The following is a 15,885-nucleotide window of genomic DNA, read 5'->3' as shown; positions in this document are numbered from 1 at the left end:
AAGATCTTGCGATACATAGTACACATGTATATCCTTTATCGGCCTCCATGTTTGCTTTTCTGTGCATTGATTTATTTTCAATAAGTGCGGTTTTTCATTGCAGAACAAATTCTTTAAATCAATTATATAGACTGCATTATTCGGTATTATCTGACATCCATAATAATATTGTAGCTCGAATAGTGTAAGGTTTAAAAAGGAAGATTTTTACAATTGTGAATGCTATATTTCTGTCCGTAAATAATATAATACTTTTCATGACGCACTACATGTTTAAAGACGACAGCTTTCTTATATTTACATATCTCATTAAATATGCTTGTTTTTCTTATAAAATATACATGTTGCGTCTATACTATATAATGCTTACATAAAAAAATAATTATAACGCGTGAGGCAAAACATATCAACTTTCATCAAATAATGCAAGTAGACAGTGTACACAAGTGCGCAATTGTGTACGATTATGTCAAATTTTGATGTCCACATATCTCAAATGTTATTATTGAAATATTGATATCTTCTTTCCTATTTCAGAGGTCTTTACATCACCATACACGACTTAGGTCACGCCTATGACATCATCTGTAACTGGCCATCGGATGACGTCAAGGTACTGCTGAGCCTCGTTCTGGGAAATCTGGGCTAAATGCATGCACATAAAGTGTTATCCAAGATAAGCATGTGCAGTCCGCACTGTAAAAATGTTCACCAAGTTTGAGATGTACTAAATATAGAGCGTTTGTTTTGTATTTATGTTTGATAATGTGTTACTCCATCACTGGTAAGGGATACACTTATCGTTAATGGGCGTTATCTAAAATCGAAATAATTGATGAAATATTCAAAAACGTTCGATTTTGGTACGAATTAATCAATATCTCAGCTAAGTGAATGACATAGGGGTTAAATCACTGACACCGCCAATATTTTACTACTTAGTATGACATTATTTTATAGTCCTATAATCTTTAATCTGTATTAAGGGACAGTGTAGTAGTTGTCTAAGTAGAGGTTATTAGAGGTATTAGAGGACTGCACATGCATTAAACCCCGTTATCCTAGAGCGAGACTCAAATATCTGTTGGGCATCCATATGTTCGCAGGCGGTCGTGGTGACGGGTGGCGAGCGGATCCTTGGTCTGGGAGACCTAGGGGCGTACGGGATGGGGATCCCCGTGGGAAAGCTGGCCCTCTACACCGCCCTGGCGGGGATGCCGCCCCACCTTTGTCTCCCCATACTTATAGACGTGGGAACCGATAACGAGGTGAGACTTTGAGTGAAGCTCCTCGCGCAGTAACTTTTTTTTAATAGCAGTAACTTTCACAAAAGCATTAACCTTTTCCATTGCGGTAACTTTCCCAATAGCGGTACCTTTCCCAATAGCAGTAACTTGCCCAATCGCAGCAACATTCCCAATAGCGGTACCTTTCCCAATAGCAGTAACATTTTTTTCAACAGCGGTAACTTTCCGAAAAGAAGTAACTGCGGTTACTTTCCCATATGCAGTAACTTTTCCAATAGCGGTAGCTTTCCCAATAGCGGTACCTTTCTCAATATCAGTAATTGTTCCATTGGCAATAACTTTCCCAATAGCAGTCAATTTCGCAATAGCAGTAACTTTCCGAATAGCAGTGACTTTTCTAATAGCGATTACTTTCCCAATAGCAGCAACTTTCCCAATAGCATTAACCTTCCCGATAGCACTATTTTTCCAGTAACAGTCACTTTCCAGATAGCTGTAACTTTCCCAATAGCAGTTACCTTCACAATTGCAGTAACTTTCCCAATAGCAGTAACCTTTTCAATAGAAGTAACCTTCCCAATAGTAGTTACTTTTACGGTGATAGTTAAATGGTTCGGCAATTCTTCACACAGGTGCACAAGGGCAATAATTGATATGATATATTTTGGACGTATTCTTTGAATTTAGTTATTGTATTAACTTAACATTTCAATACCTATAAGCAAACTATCATATATTGACAAAAAGGAACAAGAATTTTGAATTCAACTTATGTAGTGTTTTATGTGACTCTGTCTATCCCCATTTAAACTTGTTAAAACGTGCCGATAGATAGCACACGCCATTTTTTTCTGCGAATAGACTTTGCTACTACTACTACTAAATGCTCATTAACGTGGGGCATTTTGATCATGAACATTGTATCGGCCCGTACACTTCAAACAATCTGATTTTATCGTTAATTTATTTTAATTAACGTCTATATGGAATTTAGCAAATTTTGGTAGTAAAAGATGTACACAGTAAAATTATTAATGCATGTTAATCGGAGAGCATGTTCCAGGGATTGAATTCAGATTGTGGGAATTTGGAATCTGTGTAGTTAAAATATAACGACAAGATTCGTATAACAGGTTACAAATATTAAGTGAACCAATGCAATCCTATATAAATATATATATATATATATATATATATATATATATATATATATATATATATATATATATATATATATATATATATATATATATATAATATATATATATATATAATGATTTTTCATTTTACATATTTTCTTATATACTGTGATGATTACTAACGCCGCTCTTGTAATGGTACACTGCAGTTGTTAACTCAATGCATACCTTTATCAGTACATAACAGTTTATCTCTCTCTGGCAAATGCATGTGCGTAAAATACTTTCTGTACGGTGGCATAGAGGTGACATTCACTTCTCTTTTTTTAAATTGCTCTCCTCTTTTTTCTAGATATGATAATATTGCTTGATAAATCTTTTTTTTATTTAAAAGAAATGACAATATGATGTTATTTTAGCAAACAATAATAATAATTCAATTGTATTTTTATAATTGTGAAATCTCTTCAACCAATTGTAGATTTGTTGAAAACACAATATATCACTTATTAAGTACCAACATTTGGTATATATCACTTATTAAGTACCAACATTTGGTATATATACTATGGATTTAATATTTGTTCTAGGATGAAAAAAACAGACACAAAAAATGGTCCATCGAAGAGAAATCTTTTCTGAAAGAATACAGTCAGAAATTACGAAAAGATGGCGAGTAAGAAAACAGTTTCTGGAACAACTGTGCAATTGCCATGAACAACATGTTTGGTGGAAAAAACAGAACAGGTACATAATGATTCTTAAACAGTAATAACATTAGTATATTTTCCTTATTTTGCTGGCAGAGCACTCAATTTTATAATCAGGTATGATACAATGTCATATGATTATGAACCATGCTTATTAAATTGAATTTAGAAAACAATCATTACCATATGTCATAAGCTATACATATGTACACAACAGAAACAGTGGGAGATGATAAATGTAGTAAAGGGGTGGGTGATTTTATAAAATAAAAAATCTAAAACGGCTATCAATCAGGTATTTTGTTTTTGTAAAATATATGACTAATTTTTAGTCAATTTAAACAAATAATTTTTTTGTAATGACTACTAATAATGTATAAAACACTTTAAGAAGTCTATGATATAGAACCATAGATTATTAATGTTTGCTAAAATAACATTATATTGTCATTTCTTTTAAAGAAAAAAAAAGATTTATCAAGCAATATTATCATATATTATTTCTGTTTTGTTTTTTTATTTTACTTTTTTTGCTTCAATCAGGTTCCAGCTCTCCAAGAGAAGTTGCAGGGCATGTATTGTCTTCTTCATTGAGAGGAAGTATCGTTGTAGAACTTTTAAATGAAATTGAATATGCAGCAAAAGAATGCTACAACAAGGACAGTGTTTAAGCTCAAAAGGATTTCTGTGACCTGGCTGAATTTAAATGGCATGAACTCATTGATGAACTATTAGAGCAACAGCCACTGCTAGCTGATGTTCTCTTGGCTGTGTCTCTACCAACCTCTAAGATAGGGAATACAAAATCTGTTCAGAGACTAATACTGGTCATATCTACTGTGTTTGGAATGTTGATGAATACAGGATACCAGGAGTTGTCGTTACAACTCGTTAGTTCAAAAGATAATCGCAATGACTTTAGCTAAAGAACAAACATGCCCAAAATTACATTTAGTTTCAACTGTGTTTCTTTTTTTCTTCAAATGTTTTGTTTAAGCCTAAAAACATAAAATATGGCTTAACACCTTGTTTATAGAATGAAATATTGTAAAGTGTGCAATTTATATTTAATCATTTTATGAGTAACTCAAGAGAAAATTTCATTAAAGAGTTTCCAAACTCAGCTGTGAATGAATGTTTGTTTTATAAAATATTCAATGTATGTATTTTAAATATATCTTTATATGTTTTAAATATTTCACACTATCTAAATACACATACAGTAAAAAACATACCAGGTATTAAAAAAAATCTTTCTTAGCCAGAAATTAGCAATATACATGTATAGTTTCTTGCAATTTGATAAAAAAAAAACAGTATTAAAGATTAAATTGTGTACTATTTTCTTAACCTCAAGTTTGTGAAATTGGGCATTTGAATGTTCATGTTACTGTTCATGACACATGTTTTGTTTGGAAATTAAATAAATCTTTTGGAACATCTATTTAATATTGCTGACCCAGGCTCTTGAGGTCCTTGATGTTTTAGCTCACCTGAGCTCAGATGAGCTCATAGGATCGATGAATGTCTGTCTGTCCTTTTTCTTTTAACTCCCCTTTGGTTTTTGTTTCTGCACATAGATCGAGAAACTTGGTCAGAATGATTGTTTGGAGGAATTGTAGGTCAAGTTCAAAGACGGGTCATCAGGGGTCAAAAACTAGGTCACTATGCCATTGACAAATATTGGCTACCTGTACTAAGGTGAGCGATATAGGGCCATTATGGCCCTTTTGTTTTAATTCTACCCTTAACACAATCAGGAATAAGTTAACAAATCTTGCAAAAAAAATATTCTTATTTCTTGTCCATTTCGTTTCAATTTTTTTCAATAATTGTAGTTCTATATAAAATTAGAACACCATTTAAATTTCATTAATATACCTTACGTAAAAATGTGTTAATTTTGATGTCAAAAGTGAATTTCCCAGCAGGATTCTCAGTGTTTGTAATTCTTAACTAATAAATAATTTTTAGCCTTATATAGAAGCAAAAAAAAATTGGTCCTGTCTGTAGCCGGGGTTTTAGTTAAACGCAACCTGGGTTTTACGTTCCAAGCTTTTAATACTATAAAGTATAAATGATGTAAATGATGGCCTGAAACATGAATAAAAATCATGTTATAATTAAGAAATGACAATTATAATAACAATTTAAATAATTCATTGTAATACATAATAATATGCAATACAATACAATTACAATTCAAGAAAATACAATTATATAAACATAGAATACAGCACTCACCAGTGACCTCAAGACTTATTGTAGAAAGTGGCAATTGGAAAAAAGCCTACTACCTCTCACAAGGTTTTACAAAAAAGTGACCAAATGTTTTGTTATGACTTAAAATTATATAGATGACTATGAAATCGTCTCACAATAAAAGCATGCACTGTTAGTAATTAAACTCACTCATACATCACAAAGTATCTCTCACACTGAACTCCCTCTGTTGGAAAAAATGGCTACGGACATTTTAAATATAGAACACAAAAATTTAAATAACATCCTACCATAGTAAACCCCTTGACTATACCAGCAATTGAAAATTACTGTAGTACACTCTCCACTAGAGTAGACAGTGTTTACAAGGTGCGTGGGAAAATTCCTGACCTATATTTAAATACAGCTGTTCAATCAGCTGATGGCTGACCTACTTGTCAGTCCAATCTAAACAGAATGAAGCTCTATAATTATGCACAGTGAAAATATGCAAAATTATTAAACTTAGAATGTTGAATCTAAGTATATACAATAATTGAAATAGAAATTAATAGATTTAAATAATACATTTACTAAAAACAGTCTTAATTTACTGATCAAGGTATTGATCAATATATACTGCTATTTATACAGTGACAACTGTTAACATAATTTTCTGTATGAAACAGTATTACTTTTATACACTACATTTAGTGATTAAGAGTAATTGAAAATATACACAAGATGAAAATTCAACCAATAACATTCACCGGGTTTATATTTTATTAAACCATTGAACTATGGAAGATATGAACCTGGAAAAGCAAAACTAATTAAAAACACTTCAAAATATTATAAAATCTGTTGAATTCAAATCTAAAATGCATTTCCATATTGGTTTTGTTATGTATAATTTAGTTACACATAGTAAATTATTGGCATGACCCATTCTCCATATCTATTTGGAGGTTGCCTAAGCCTTTTAGGTCGGCCAACTGATTCCTGTTGCGTTGTTGGATATAAATTTAAACATTGGACCTAAAAATCTCCAGTAAAAAACAACAAGAATACAATTAAAAAAAGGAAAAAAAGTAAGCCTCAACTGGACTCGAACCACTGACCCCTAAGGTCCTGGAGTAAAAAGTCTCCCGCCTAGACCACTCGAACAACCATGCTCATGATATGGGCGGATGTATTTTTTTAATGAAATAAGCGATCCTCTTAGTTTCCCAAACTATAACGACAACAACAGAACTTTCCAAATTATTCAATCGTTTTGCGTTGCAACGCTTTATAATTCCAAGGTTTTCAAATTGTCAAAAGATGCATATAATGAATATTTTAGAGCATGGTAAATGTTCAGTATTACTATTTCCTCACAAATATCATTGCTAAAACGAAAATTTGCGAATATGAAACATTTTTTGATTTTTTTTTTCATTTTACCAAAACGAAAAGGCCCCTTTAAGGTCAGCCTTATAAAAGATAAATTGCTCTGCTACACAGCAGATGTCATAAATAAGAAATACAAAAATGCACCTTGTGACTGTTAGTTTGTTGTTATTTGTTTATACTTCGGTTATGTTTATTTGTTATTTATCCTTAAAGTATTATAGAACTTCAAAAACCAAACACACTGAATTAGTTAAAACTGAAAGTTATTGCTTCAATCTTGTTTTAATATTACTTACATTTAATGACAATCACCTTTTGACCAAATTGTAGCGAAAAACCAATGGAATTTTTCTAAAATGAAGCAAAACCAAGTATAAGATTTTTCATTGGCTAATTCATTCTACAACTTTCTGAAATGTGATGTTTCTATGAGCCTTTAAACTAATTGTTCCTATAGTAAATTAAGCGCACCGACTTGAAACAGGTGTTGTTAATAATGAATTATTCACTATATACATTTGTATATAATGTATCCTTATATAATTTCACTAAACAGAATGCCTTTCAGGTAAATGGAAATATATGAAGTATTACCTAAATGTGTTTGGTTTAGCTTTTCAAACCCATTTAGTTGATTTATTTAAGGTAATATTTATAAAAAAAATCAAATGAATTATAGACAAAAAGGTTTGATCATTGTAGGTGTATGACAGACTTCAACCTTTGAGTGTCACTCTGAGCCATTCAGGCATGTTGTATACAATGGATCGGATATCGGGACATTTTAATACTGAACTAATTGATTCCATTGCCAGTGGAAAGAAATTCAGAATTGTTGGGGACAACATTAACTTTCATTAAGGTTTAAGCACTGTCCCAACAAGAGCTGTCTGAGGACAGCGCCCTCGACTATTCGAGTGCTTGACAGTATAACGTAAGCCATCATAGGGTAATTTTCAAATTATTCAATAAGGTCAAGGTAATAGTTCAGGTATATTTTTCACAATCTATTGGACATTTGTAAAGACATAAAACAAACTAATAAGATTTTATTTAAAGTTTGATTGCAATTGCTTGGGTGGAAAGTTTGGACGGTCCTTCAAAAATAAAGTAAATAAATATATTTATATATTTTTTTAACCATGTTTCAATGAAAAAATACTCTTTTTTGGGTTGGGTGGGAGTTGAGAGGGGGGTTTAATGTGGGGTGTGGTCATTTATTAGATGATCTTTCAAAAATAAAAAATGGGGGGGGGCAGGGATTCTGGGTTGGGGCATGAGGTATTGTTTGGGTGGAATCAATTGTGGTATACAGGTAAGTGTTGTTATGTCAAAGTATTAATAAAATCTGATCATAAATAAAGATGTAATGGCAAATTATTGGCAATTTAACTAAAATTTACTCTTGACCTTCACAGTCAAGGTCATTCAAAGGTCAAGGTCAAATTGAACTTGGCAGGTACAGTACCTCATGATAGTAAGAAAATATTTGAAATTTGAAAGCAATAGCTTTGATACTTTAGAAGTCAAATGGATCTAAACACAAAATTTAACAAAATACTCAGTTACTAAGATAAAAAAAGGGCCATAATTCTTACAAAATGCTTGATACAGTTGTCTGCTCTTGTTTATATATTGGGGGTCATGTTGTTAAAGAAGTTTGCAAAATATGAAAGCAATATGTTAAGGAACATTGAAAATATTTGAGGTGGTACGCAAACGTTAACAAAGATTTATCAATAATATGCATATTCTAAGTGGAAAAAGGGCCATAATTATAACAAAATGCTTGATAGAGTTGTCTACTCTTGTTTATAAGTTGGGGTCATGTTGTTAAAGAAGTATGCAAAATATGAAAGCAATATGTCAATGGACATTGAAAATATTTGGTGTGGTACGCAAAACTTTAACATTTGCACGCTAACGGGAACGCCGACACCGGGGTGGGTAGGATAGCTCCACTATATCTATTTAATATATAATAGTCGAGCTAAAAATCCGGTAAAGAAGATTAACACGGAAGAACTGCACACATGGATTTCTCAGAACCAAATTAAGTGTTATTATGAAATTGGACGTTAAAAAATAGGGTTACATTATTATGCTTAATAGTTCGGAACTTTTTATTCAAATTACATAGAATGTTTGAATTTTAAAAACATTGTTATAGACAATGAATTTTTATTACTAAACTGTTTCCCATAAGGCCAAAAAAATATTGTTTCTGGTCACCATATTGACCCTCTTTTTTGTATCCCCACCCAATCTTTTTTTATTGACACTTTCTTTAAATATGTCAAAAGTCAATTATTTATAAGTAAGTTCTTTTTAAGGTAGACTTGATCATTTTTCAACCAAAATAAGCATAGCAGCACAATTAAGAACAGAACAGAAAAGAACTTTATTAGGTAACTTTTACTACATGATATATCGTTACAAACAAATGTTAATTTATAAACATAAATCACGCAACTTACATACCATTCTCACACATTTTCACCCATACTATCCTCAGAAACACACAAACATACACACACACTCACACTAACATATGCATTAATTCAACATAGAATATACATTTTCATCAAACATAAATGATATGTAATTTATTTTAATAAATCAATGCAATCAAATATATTTAAGATATTTAAAATATTCGAGGATAGACTTTCCTAAAAAGATGTGAAAATTCAATTAATCAAGGAATCTTGTAATAATAATATGTATGCTTTTAGTTAGGTGACAGTTTACTAAAATCATATTCTATCCCCAGTTCATTATTACACAAATCACAACAAATTGAAAACTGTTAGACTTCCTCAGTTTCAAAACCAAAATACTGGTGAACTAAAGTTCTTCGGCAGATAGTTGAGTTTCCACAATAGTCCTTCATTTCTCTGGTCATATGTGCAGATGCAATGACTGATTTGTTAAAGAAGAGAATGGCCAGAGCATCAACATGGCTTCTTCCTGCTCTGCCAATCTCTTGTATGTAAGCTGCAAATATAATGTGTGTGTATATATATATATATATATATATATATATATATATATATATATATATATATATACATAAATGAAGATGTACATTTTGCTAAAAATATTAGGAAAATTGTTTCTAGTTTTAGGAAAACTTTGTTAATAGGTAATAAACAGCTCCAGAAAAAAAAGGATTATTTGTGTCCTGTTTGAGCTGAGAGAACAGATTAGAACTTAAAGCACAAAATAAAGATGTATAAGCTCAGGTCAGTTTGTTTGCATCAGCAGATCAAAACTTCATTATCTATTATCTTGTTTGTGCTCAATTCTGTGCTCATTGCTCAAACTGCAAATAGTTTTGTTGACTTTTATATCTAATATTGGAGCTTAATTATGCTTACATTATGACCAATGTTGTTTAATTCCGTGTTCGCAATCAGAGACGTAGATAACAACGTCTCTGTCGCAATGCATCTGTAACTGACTGGCTGTTGATAACCTGAAAAAAGAAGAAAGCAGTGTAGTTTAAGGGCTAGTTTAAATAATTAGACCTTTGTTACACAGGATTATCATCCCACCAAGGAAAATTACAAGCATCTGGATTTGAGCTCGCTTGGTAGGCATGCTAGAATAATGGTCATCACAGGTTTTAGTCCTGCATGTGTCATAATCTCTTTCTCTTGTGTACTATGACTATGTTAATTGCTTAGCACTTGAATTTAAAATTTAAAAAAAATTACCGATTATTTACAATAATAATTATTTTAACTCAGCGCTCTCAGCCATCATAGCAAAAACTGCAGGTACAATAGGACAATGTAAATAGTTCTATTAGAATGAGCAGTGGCTTGTAAAATTTATTATATAGCTGTTTGTTATACATGAGCATTGATAAAACAATCCAATTAAATGTATGTACAAATACATTATCGATTTTTAAACAGAATAAATTGTATTATGTAAGCCAAAAATGTACATATCATTGGTAAAAATAAGGATTTTGACGGTACTATTACTCCATATAATTAATGTTATCCGAAATTACATTTTCCATTTATTTATCCGAAAACTATTCAACTTATGAAGAATGAAAAATCTCATACAAAATCAATCGTTCCGTGAAAATGAGTCATACCATTGAAATACTTAATTATAATACCGATCAAGAAATAAATAATTTGCACAACGAACCACCTTTTAAAATTTGCTAGTTAACTTACTATTGCTTCGTCTGTGCCTGCTGACTCTTCGTATACAAAGGGGCAGGTAATCCAGAATAAACGTTAAATCGACATAACAAACAATTTGATTGGCTGAGCTAAGTCGGGATCATGAGATGACGAAAATGCTCTCCTCTTTTATTAAATGCACTCTGCCTTTTTTCTGCACCGCTCTTTTTTTAATTGTACGCCGCTTTTATGTAGTTTTGCACTCCTCGTTTTTCTATCTCGTGGCCACGACATAGCTAACTCGTGGCCGCGAGATAGAAAAAAGAGGAGAGCAATTTAATACAAGAGAAGCACCGCTCTATTTTTAATTGCACGCCGCTTTTATTTAGTTTTGCACTCCTCTTTTTCTAGAAAAAAGAGGAGAGCAATTTAAAAAAAGAGAAGTGAATGTCACCTCTATGACACCGTATTTCTGCGTTAACTAGTTTTCTGCTCGGAAGAGAATTCGTTTAAAGGAAAAATACCATTATAGCGAAAAGTGTCGTCCCATGTTAGCCTGCGTGCACTGCACAGGCTAAGTTGGGACGACACTTTACGCACATGCATTAAGCCCAATTTTCCCAGGGCAAGGTTCATTTGCTTGTTCTTCCTCCCCCAACCCACAGGTACTACTGAAGGACCCGCTGTACATCGGATTGAAGCAGAAGCGGGTGCGGGGCACCAAGTACGACGCCTTGATTGACGAGTTTATAAACGCCGTCGTGAAAAGGTCTGCCTTGCAACTAAATTATGTCATAATAGTTCCTCTATATATTAATAGCATATTTCACGCGACACGTCTCTGTTTACAAAAGGCATACACATACAAAGATTGCACGTGTATGCAATATCAGAAAACTCATAGTTCAATACAATTTTAAAAGCTCTCCTTAATCACCGGGTGCATATATGAGCCTTGTTCTGAGAAAACTGGGCTTAATACTTGTGCGTAAAGTGTCATCCCAGATTAGCCTGTGCATTCCGCACAGGCTAATCAGGGACGATACTCTCCGCCTAAACTTGATTTTCGGTAATGAGGGACTTCCTTGAAACTAAAAATACCATAAAAGCGGAAAGTGTCACTCTCTTTATAAATTTGAATTGCTACTGGTCATTTCAAACTTGCGATATAAAAAGCTATAACATAATTTTGAAAACTGAGTTGCGTCTAAGATTATACAACAGCGAACAAATTCAGTGCCTTCAGCGCTTTGATTTAATTAAAAACCTCGCCCTGGAAAAGGAGTTAAATGCACGTGCGTAGAGTGTCGTCCCAGATTTACATGTTCCGTCCGCAAAGGCTAATTAGGAACGACACGTTCCGCTTTTATTGTATTTTTGTTTATAGGAAGTCTCTTATTAGCGAATCCATTTTAGGGAAAAAAGACGCACAGACAGAGCTTGGGCGACACTTTACGCACATGCATAAGCCCTGCGTTCCTAGACAGACGCTCGATTATTGATACAACGCAATTTTCGGTAAACATTCTGCAGCCTATTTAAAGCTTAGGTTGACGTCCTATTTGACGCTACGTTTCCGTTACCAGGCACAGCATCAGTGGCAGTGGCCGGGATCCTCGCCAGTCTGAACATTACCGGAAGAAAGTTTCAGGACAACGTATTGTGTTTCAAGGGAGCAGGAGAGGTACACGGAGATCTGTTTCCGATGTCCGTTTTTTCGTGTCTGATTAAATTATGAAGGCCAGATCATTTCCGCTTTGCGATTGTGTCAGTTATTAAATTCTTTAAGTCCCTCGGCGTCTTCACGGCATCATTTTGAGGGGAATTAAATCCCACTTGTAGCAATCTCCACGCAGAGTTGTCGTCCCATGCTCTCTCATACAATCTCTGCCTTCACAAGACAATCCTACAAGATTTGGTAGGATTTTTTGTTTGTTTAAGTATTATTTTATGAAAAGTCGAATCCTTTTTTGTATATATATTTTGAAATAGCGTATAAATTTAGGTTTATAATAAACAAGAAATATCTTTAAAAAAGATACACGGCGTAAATAGTTTAATGAATGAGATCAAGTATAGCGAATGTCTTTTTCTGTGCAGTTCTTAGCTGCATCACACGCAGTACGGGATGTTACGGGGAGTTTTCGCGGCTTATTTTACATTATAACATATTGCTGGCCATAAACCTATAGATACAAAACAGAAAACCAAAAGAAGAATGGAAGTGAAATTTAAACATATGAGTCAACCGGCCACACGAGAAGTATCCGTATTTATAGGCGCGTTCTTCGAACAAACCTGTTTTAGTGGTTTGTCGGGCATTGCTATTTGATTCGATTGTTAACAGTATCAATTATCATCGTGCTAATGCTTAAAGTGATATTATGGGCATTTTGCACTGTTGAATTGAGCTGAAAAGAATTAACAGGTCAAAATAGTTAGTTAAAATGTGGTTACTGATTAATTATCTGCAACTCACCTTGCTACCAGTTGTTTATAAAAATATATTTTATATTCGATATTCTGTAACGTAATGTACATATAATATATATAATAATAGAATTTATCTCATAGAACCTTCGGGTAGGGTATACATATAATATATATAATAATAGAAAAAAATCATTTGAAAGAGTGAGTTGTGTAACGTCATAGAACTTTCGGGTAGGGTATACATATAATATATATAATCATAGAATTTATCTCATTGTACATTATTGTGTTGTTATTGTCGTGTTATTGTTGTATAAACAAACTAATTTAGGAAATAGAACCTTCGGGTAGGGTGTAATGAAATTTGAAATTGATTATGTAGATGTGTAATGTAATGGGTTATAATGAATATGTTACTTTATGAAAAGTCAATAGAAATATTTCAGCGAGATGTAACTAACAGAAAACATGGGGGTTGTAATGGGTTATAATGAATATGTTACTTTATGAAAAGTCAATAGAAATATTTCAGCGAGATGTAACTAACAGAAAACATGGGGGTCGTGACTCGCAAAATGCATATAGGCAATTAGTAAATCCATTAAGCAAGATTCGTGACTCGTAAAATGCATATAAATGGTTGGTAAATACGTTAAGCGAGAGGACTGACGTTCCGATGCGTGTTCCAGGTGTGAATACACCTGTGAACACAAATTGGCTTGTCAAATTACATAGGGGCCCGCGATTACAGGCGGTGTAAAATCTGTAGGGATCATACATCATCTGTCTATATACGTCAAGATACACACATTGACGTCCATTACTTGTTGACAGGCGTGGGTCACGAATTAAGCGAATACACAACGGGATCAGTATAAATAATCCTCAAAATAGGCAGACGGGGCCTCGCTTTCTCTTAGGAATTATACACGTTATGTTATTTACTTTGACTTTGGAATTATTATAGTACAATTTTGGTGTTAGGGAATAGAGTAAAATAAAAGAAATATTTTAGACATCAGAGACTTGTTTTATCTTCACTAATGTACATCCGATTACGTGACACGTGTTTAACTGGTGCCGTTGTGTAACGTAATGTACATATAATATATATAATAATAGAATTTATCTCATAGAACCTTCGGGTAGGGTATACATATAATATATATAATAATAGAAAAAAATCATTTGAAAGAGTGAGTTGTGTAACGTCATAGAACTTTCGGGTAGGGTATACATATAATATATATAATCATAGAATTTATCTCATTGTACATTATTGTGTTGTTATTGTCGTGTTATTGTTGTATAAACAAACTAATTTAGGAAATAGAACCTTCGGGTAGGGTGTAATGAAATTTGAAATTGATTATGTAGATGTGTAATGTAATGGGTTATAATGAATATGTTACTTTATGAAAAGTCAATAGAAATATTTCAGCGAGATGTAACTAACAGAAAACATGGGGGTTGTAATGGGTTATAATGAATATGTTACTTTATGAAAAGTCAATAGAAATATTTCAGCGAGATGTAACTAACAGAAAACATGGGGGTCGTGACTCGCAAAATGCATATAGGCAATTAGTAAATCCATTAAGCAAGATTCGTGACTCGTAAAATGCATATAAATGGTTGGTAAATACGTTAAGCGAGAGGACTGACGTTCCGATGCGTGTTCCAGGTGTGAATACACCTGTGAACACAAATTGGCTTGTCAAATTACATAGGGGCCCGCGATTACAGGCGGTGTAAAATCTGTAGGGATCATACATCATCTGTCTATATACGTCAAGATACACACATTGACGTCCATTACTTGTTGACAGGCGTGGGTCACGAATTAAGCGAATACACAACGGGATCAGTATAAATAATCCTCAAAATAGGCAGACGGGGCCTCGCTTTCTCTTAGGAATTATACACGTTATGTTATTTACTTTGACTTTGGAATTATTATAGTACAATTTTGGTGTTAGGGAATAGAGTAAAATAAAAGAAATATTTTAGACATCAGAGACTTGTTTTATCTTCACTAATGTACATCCGATTACGTGACACGTGTTTAACTGGTGCGCGGTGACACAGGATCAACCAGAAGTACCACTTCTTTCACGGGCCAGAGGGAAGAAGACGTGCCGGACCTCCACAACGAACGGGCAAATATTCGGTGAGTGACTGACTTATTTTCCTATGGTTAATTATCTAAGATGGCAGATCAAGCAATTCCACAATTCTTTCAAAATTTAAGCGAACAAATTAGAGGAGTAACAAATGCTATCGGAACTCAAAGCGTCTCACAAGTAATTCAAACTTATGACGGAAATCCTAAAGAATACAAAAATTGGATCAAAAACATAGAGAAATATGGGGTACTTTCACGTTTGGCGGGGGATCAATTGAAGTTAGTAGCTTACCAATCTAGTAGGGGACTTGTTAGCGATTACATTCAGAGGTATTTGACTGATTTTCCTGATGAGTCATGGGCAACCTTAAAAAATGAGCTTAAAATAAGATTCGCAGAAATCCAGGACCCTCATTATGCTCTCGCTCTCTTAAAAACACTCAAACAAAAACCCGACGAAAATGTCCAATTATTCGCGGAACGACT

The 15,885-nt window shown here is 33.2% G+C and overlaps 1 pseudogene; it reads left to right on the top strand.

Annotated features, from left to right (window-relative positions):
- LOC127852392 (NADP-dependent malic enzyme, mitochondrial-like) overlaps positions 1–15,885 on the top strand; it is a 51,071-nt pseudogene that overhangs the window by 11,403 nt on the left and 23,783 nt on the right.

The sequence above is a fragment of the Dreissena polymorpha genome, chromosome 12 (genome assembly GCF_020536995.1).
Source record: "Dreissena polymorpha isolate Duluth1 chromosome 12, UMN_Dpol_1.0, whole genome shotgun sequence".
NCBI lineage: Eukaryota > Metazoa > Mollusca > Bivalvia > Myida > Dreissenidae > Dreissena > Dreissena polymorpha.
The sequence above is the reverse complement of the archived record's forward strand: the minus strand, read 5'-3'. Positions and strand labels throughout refer to the sequence as shown.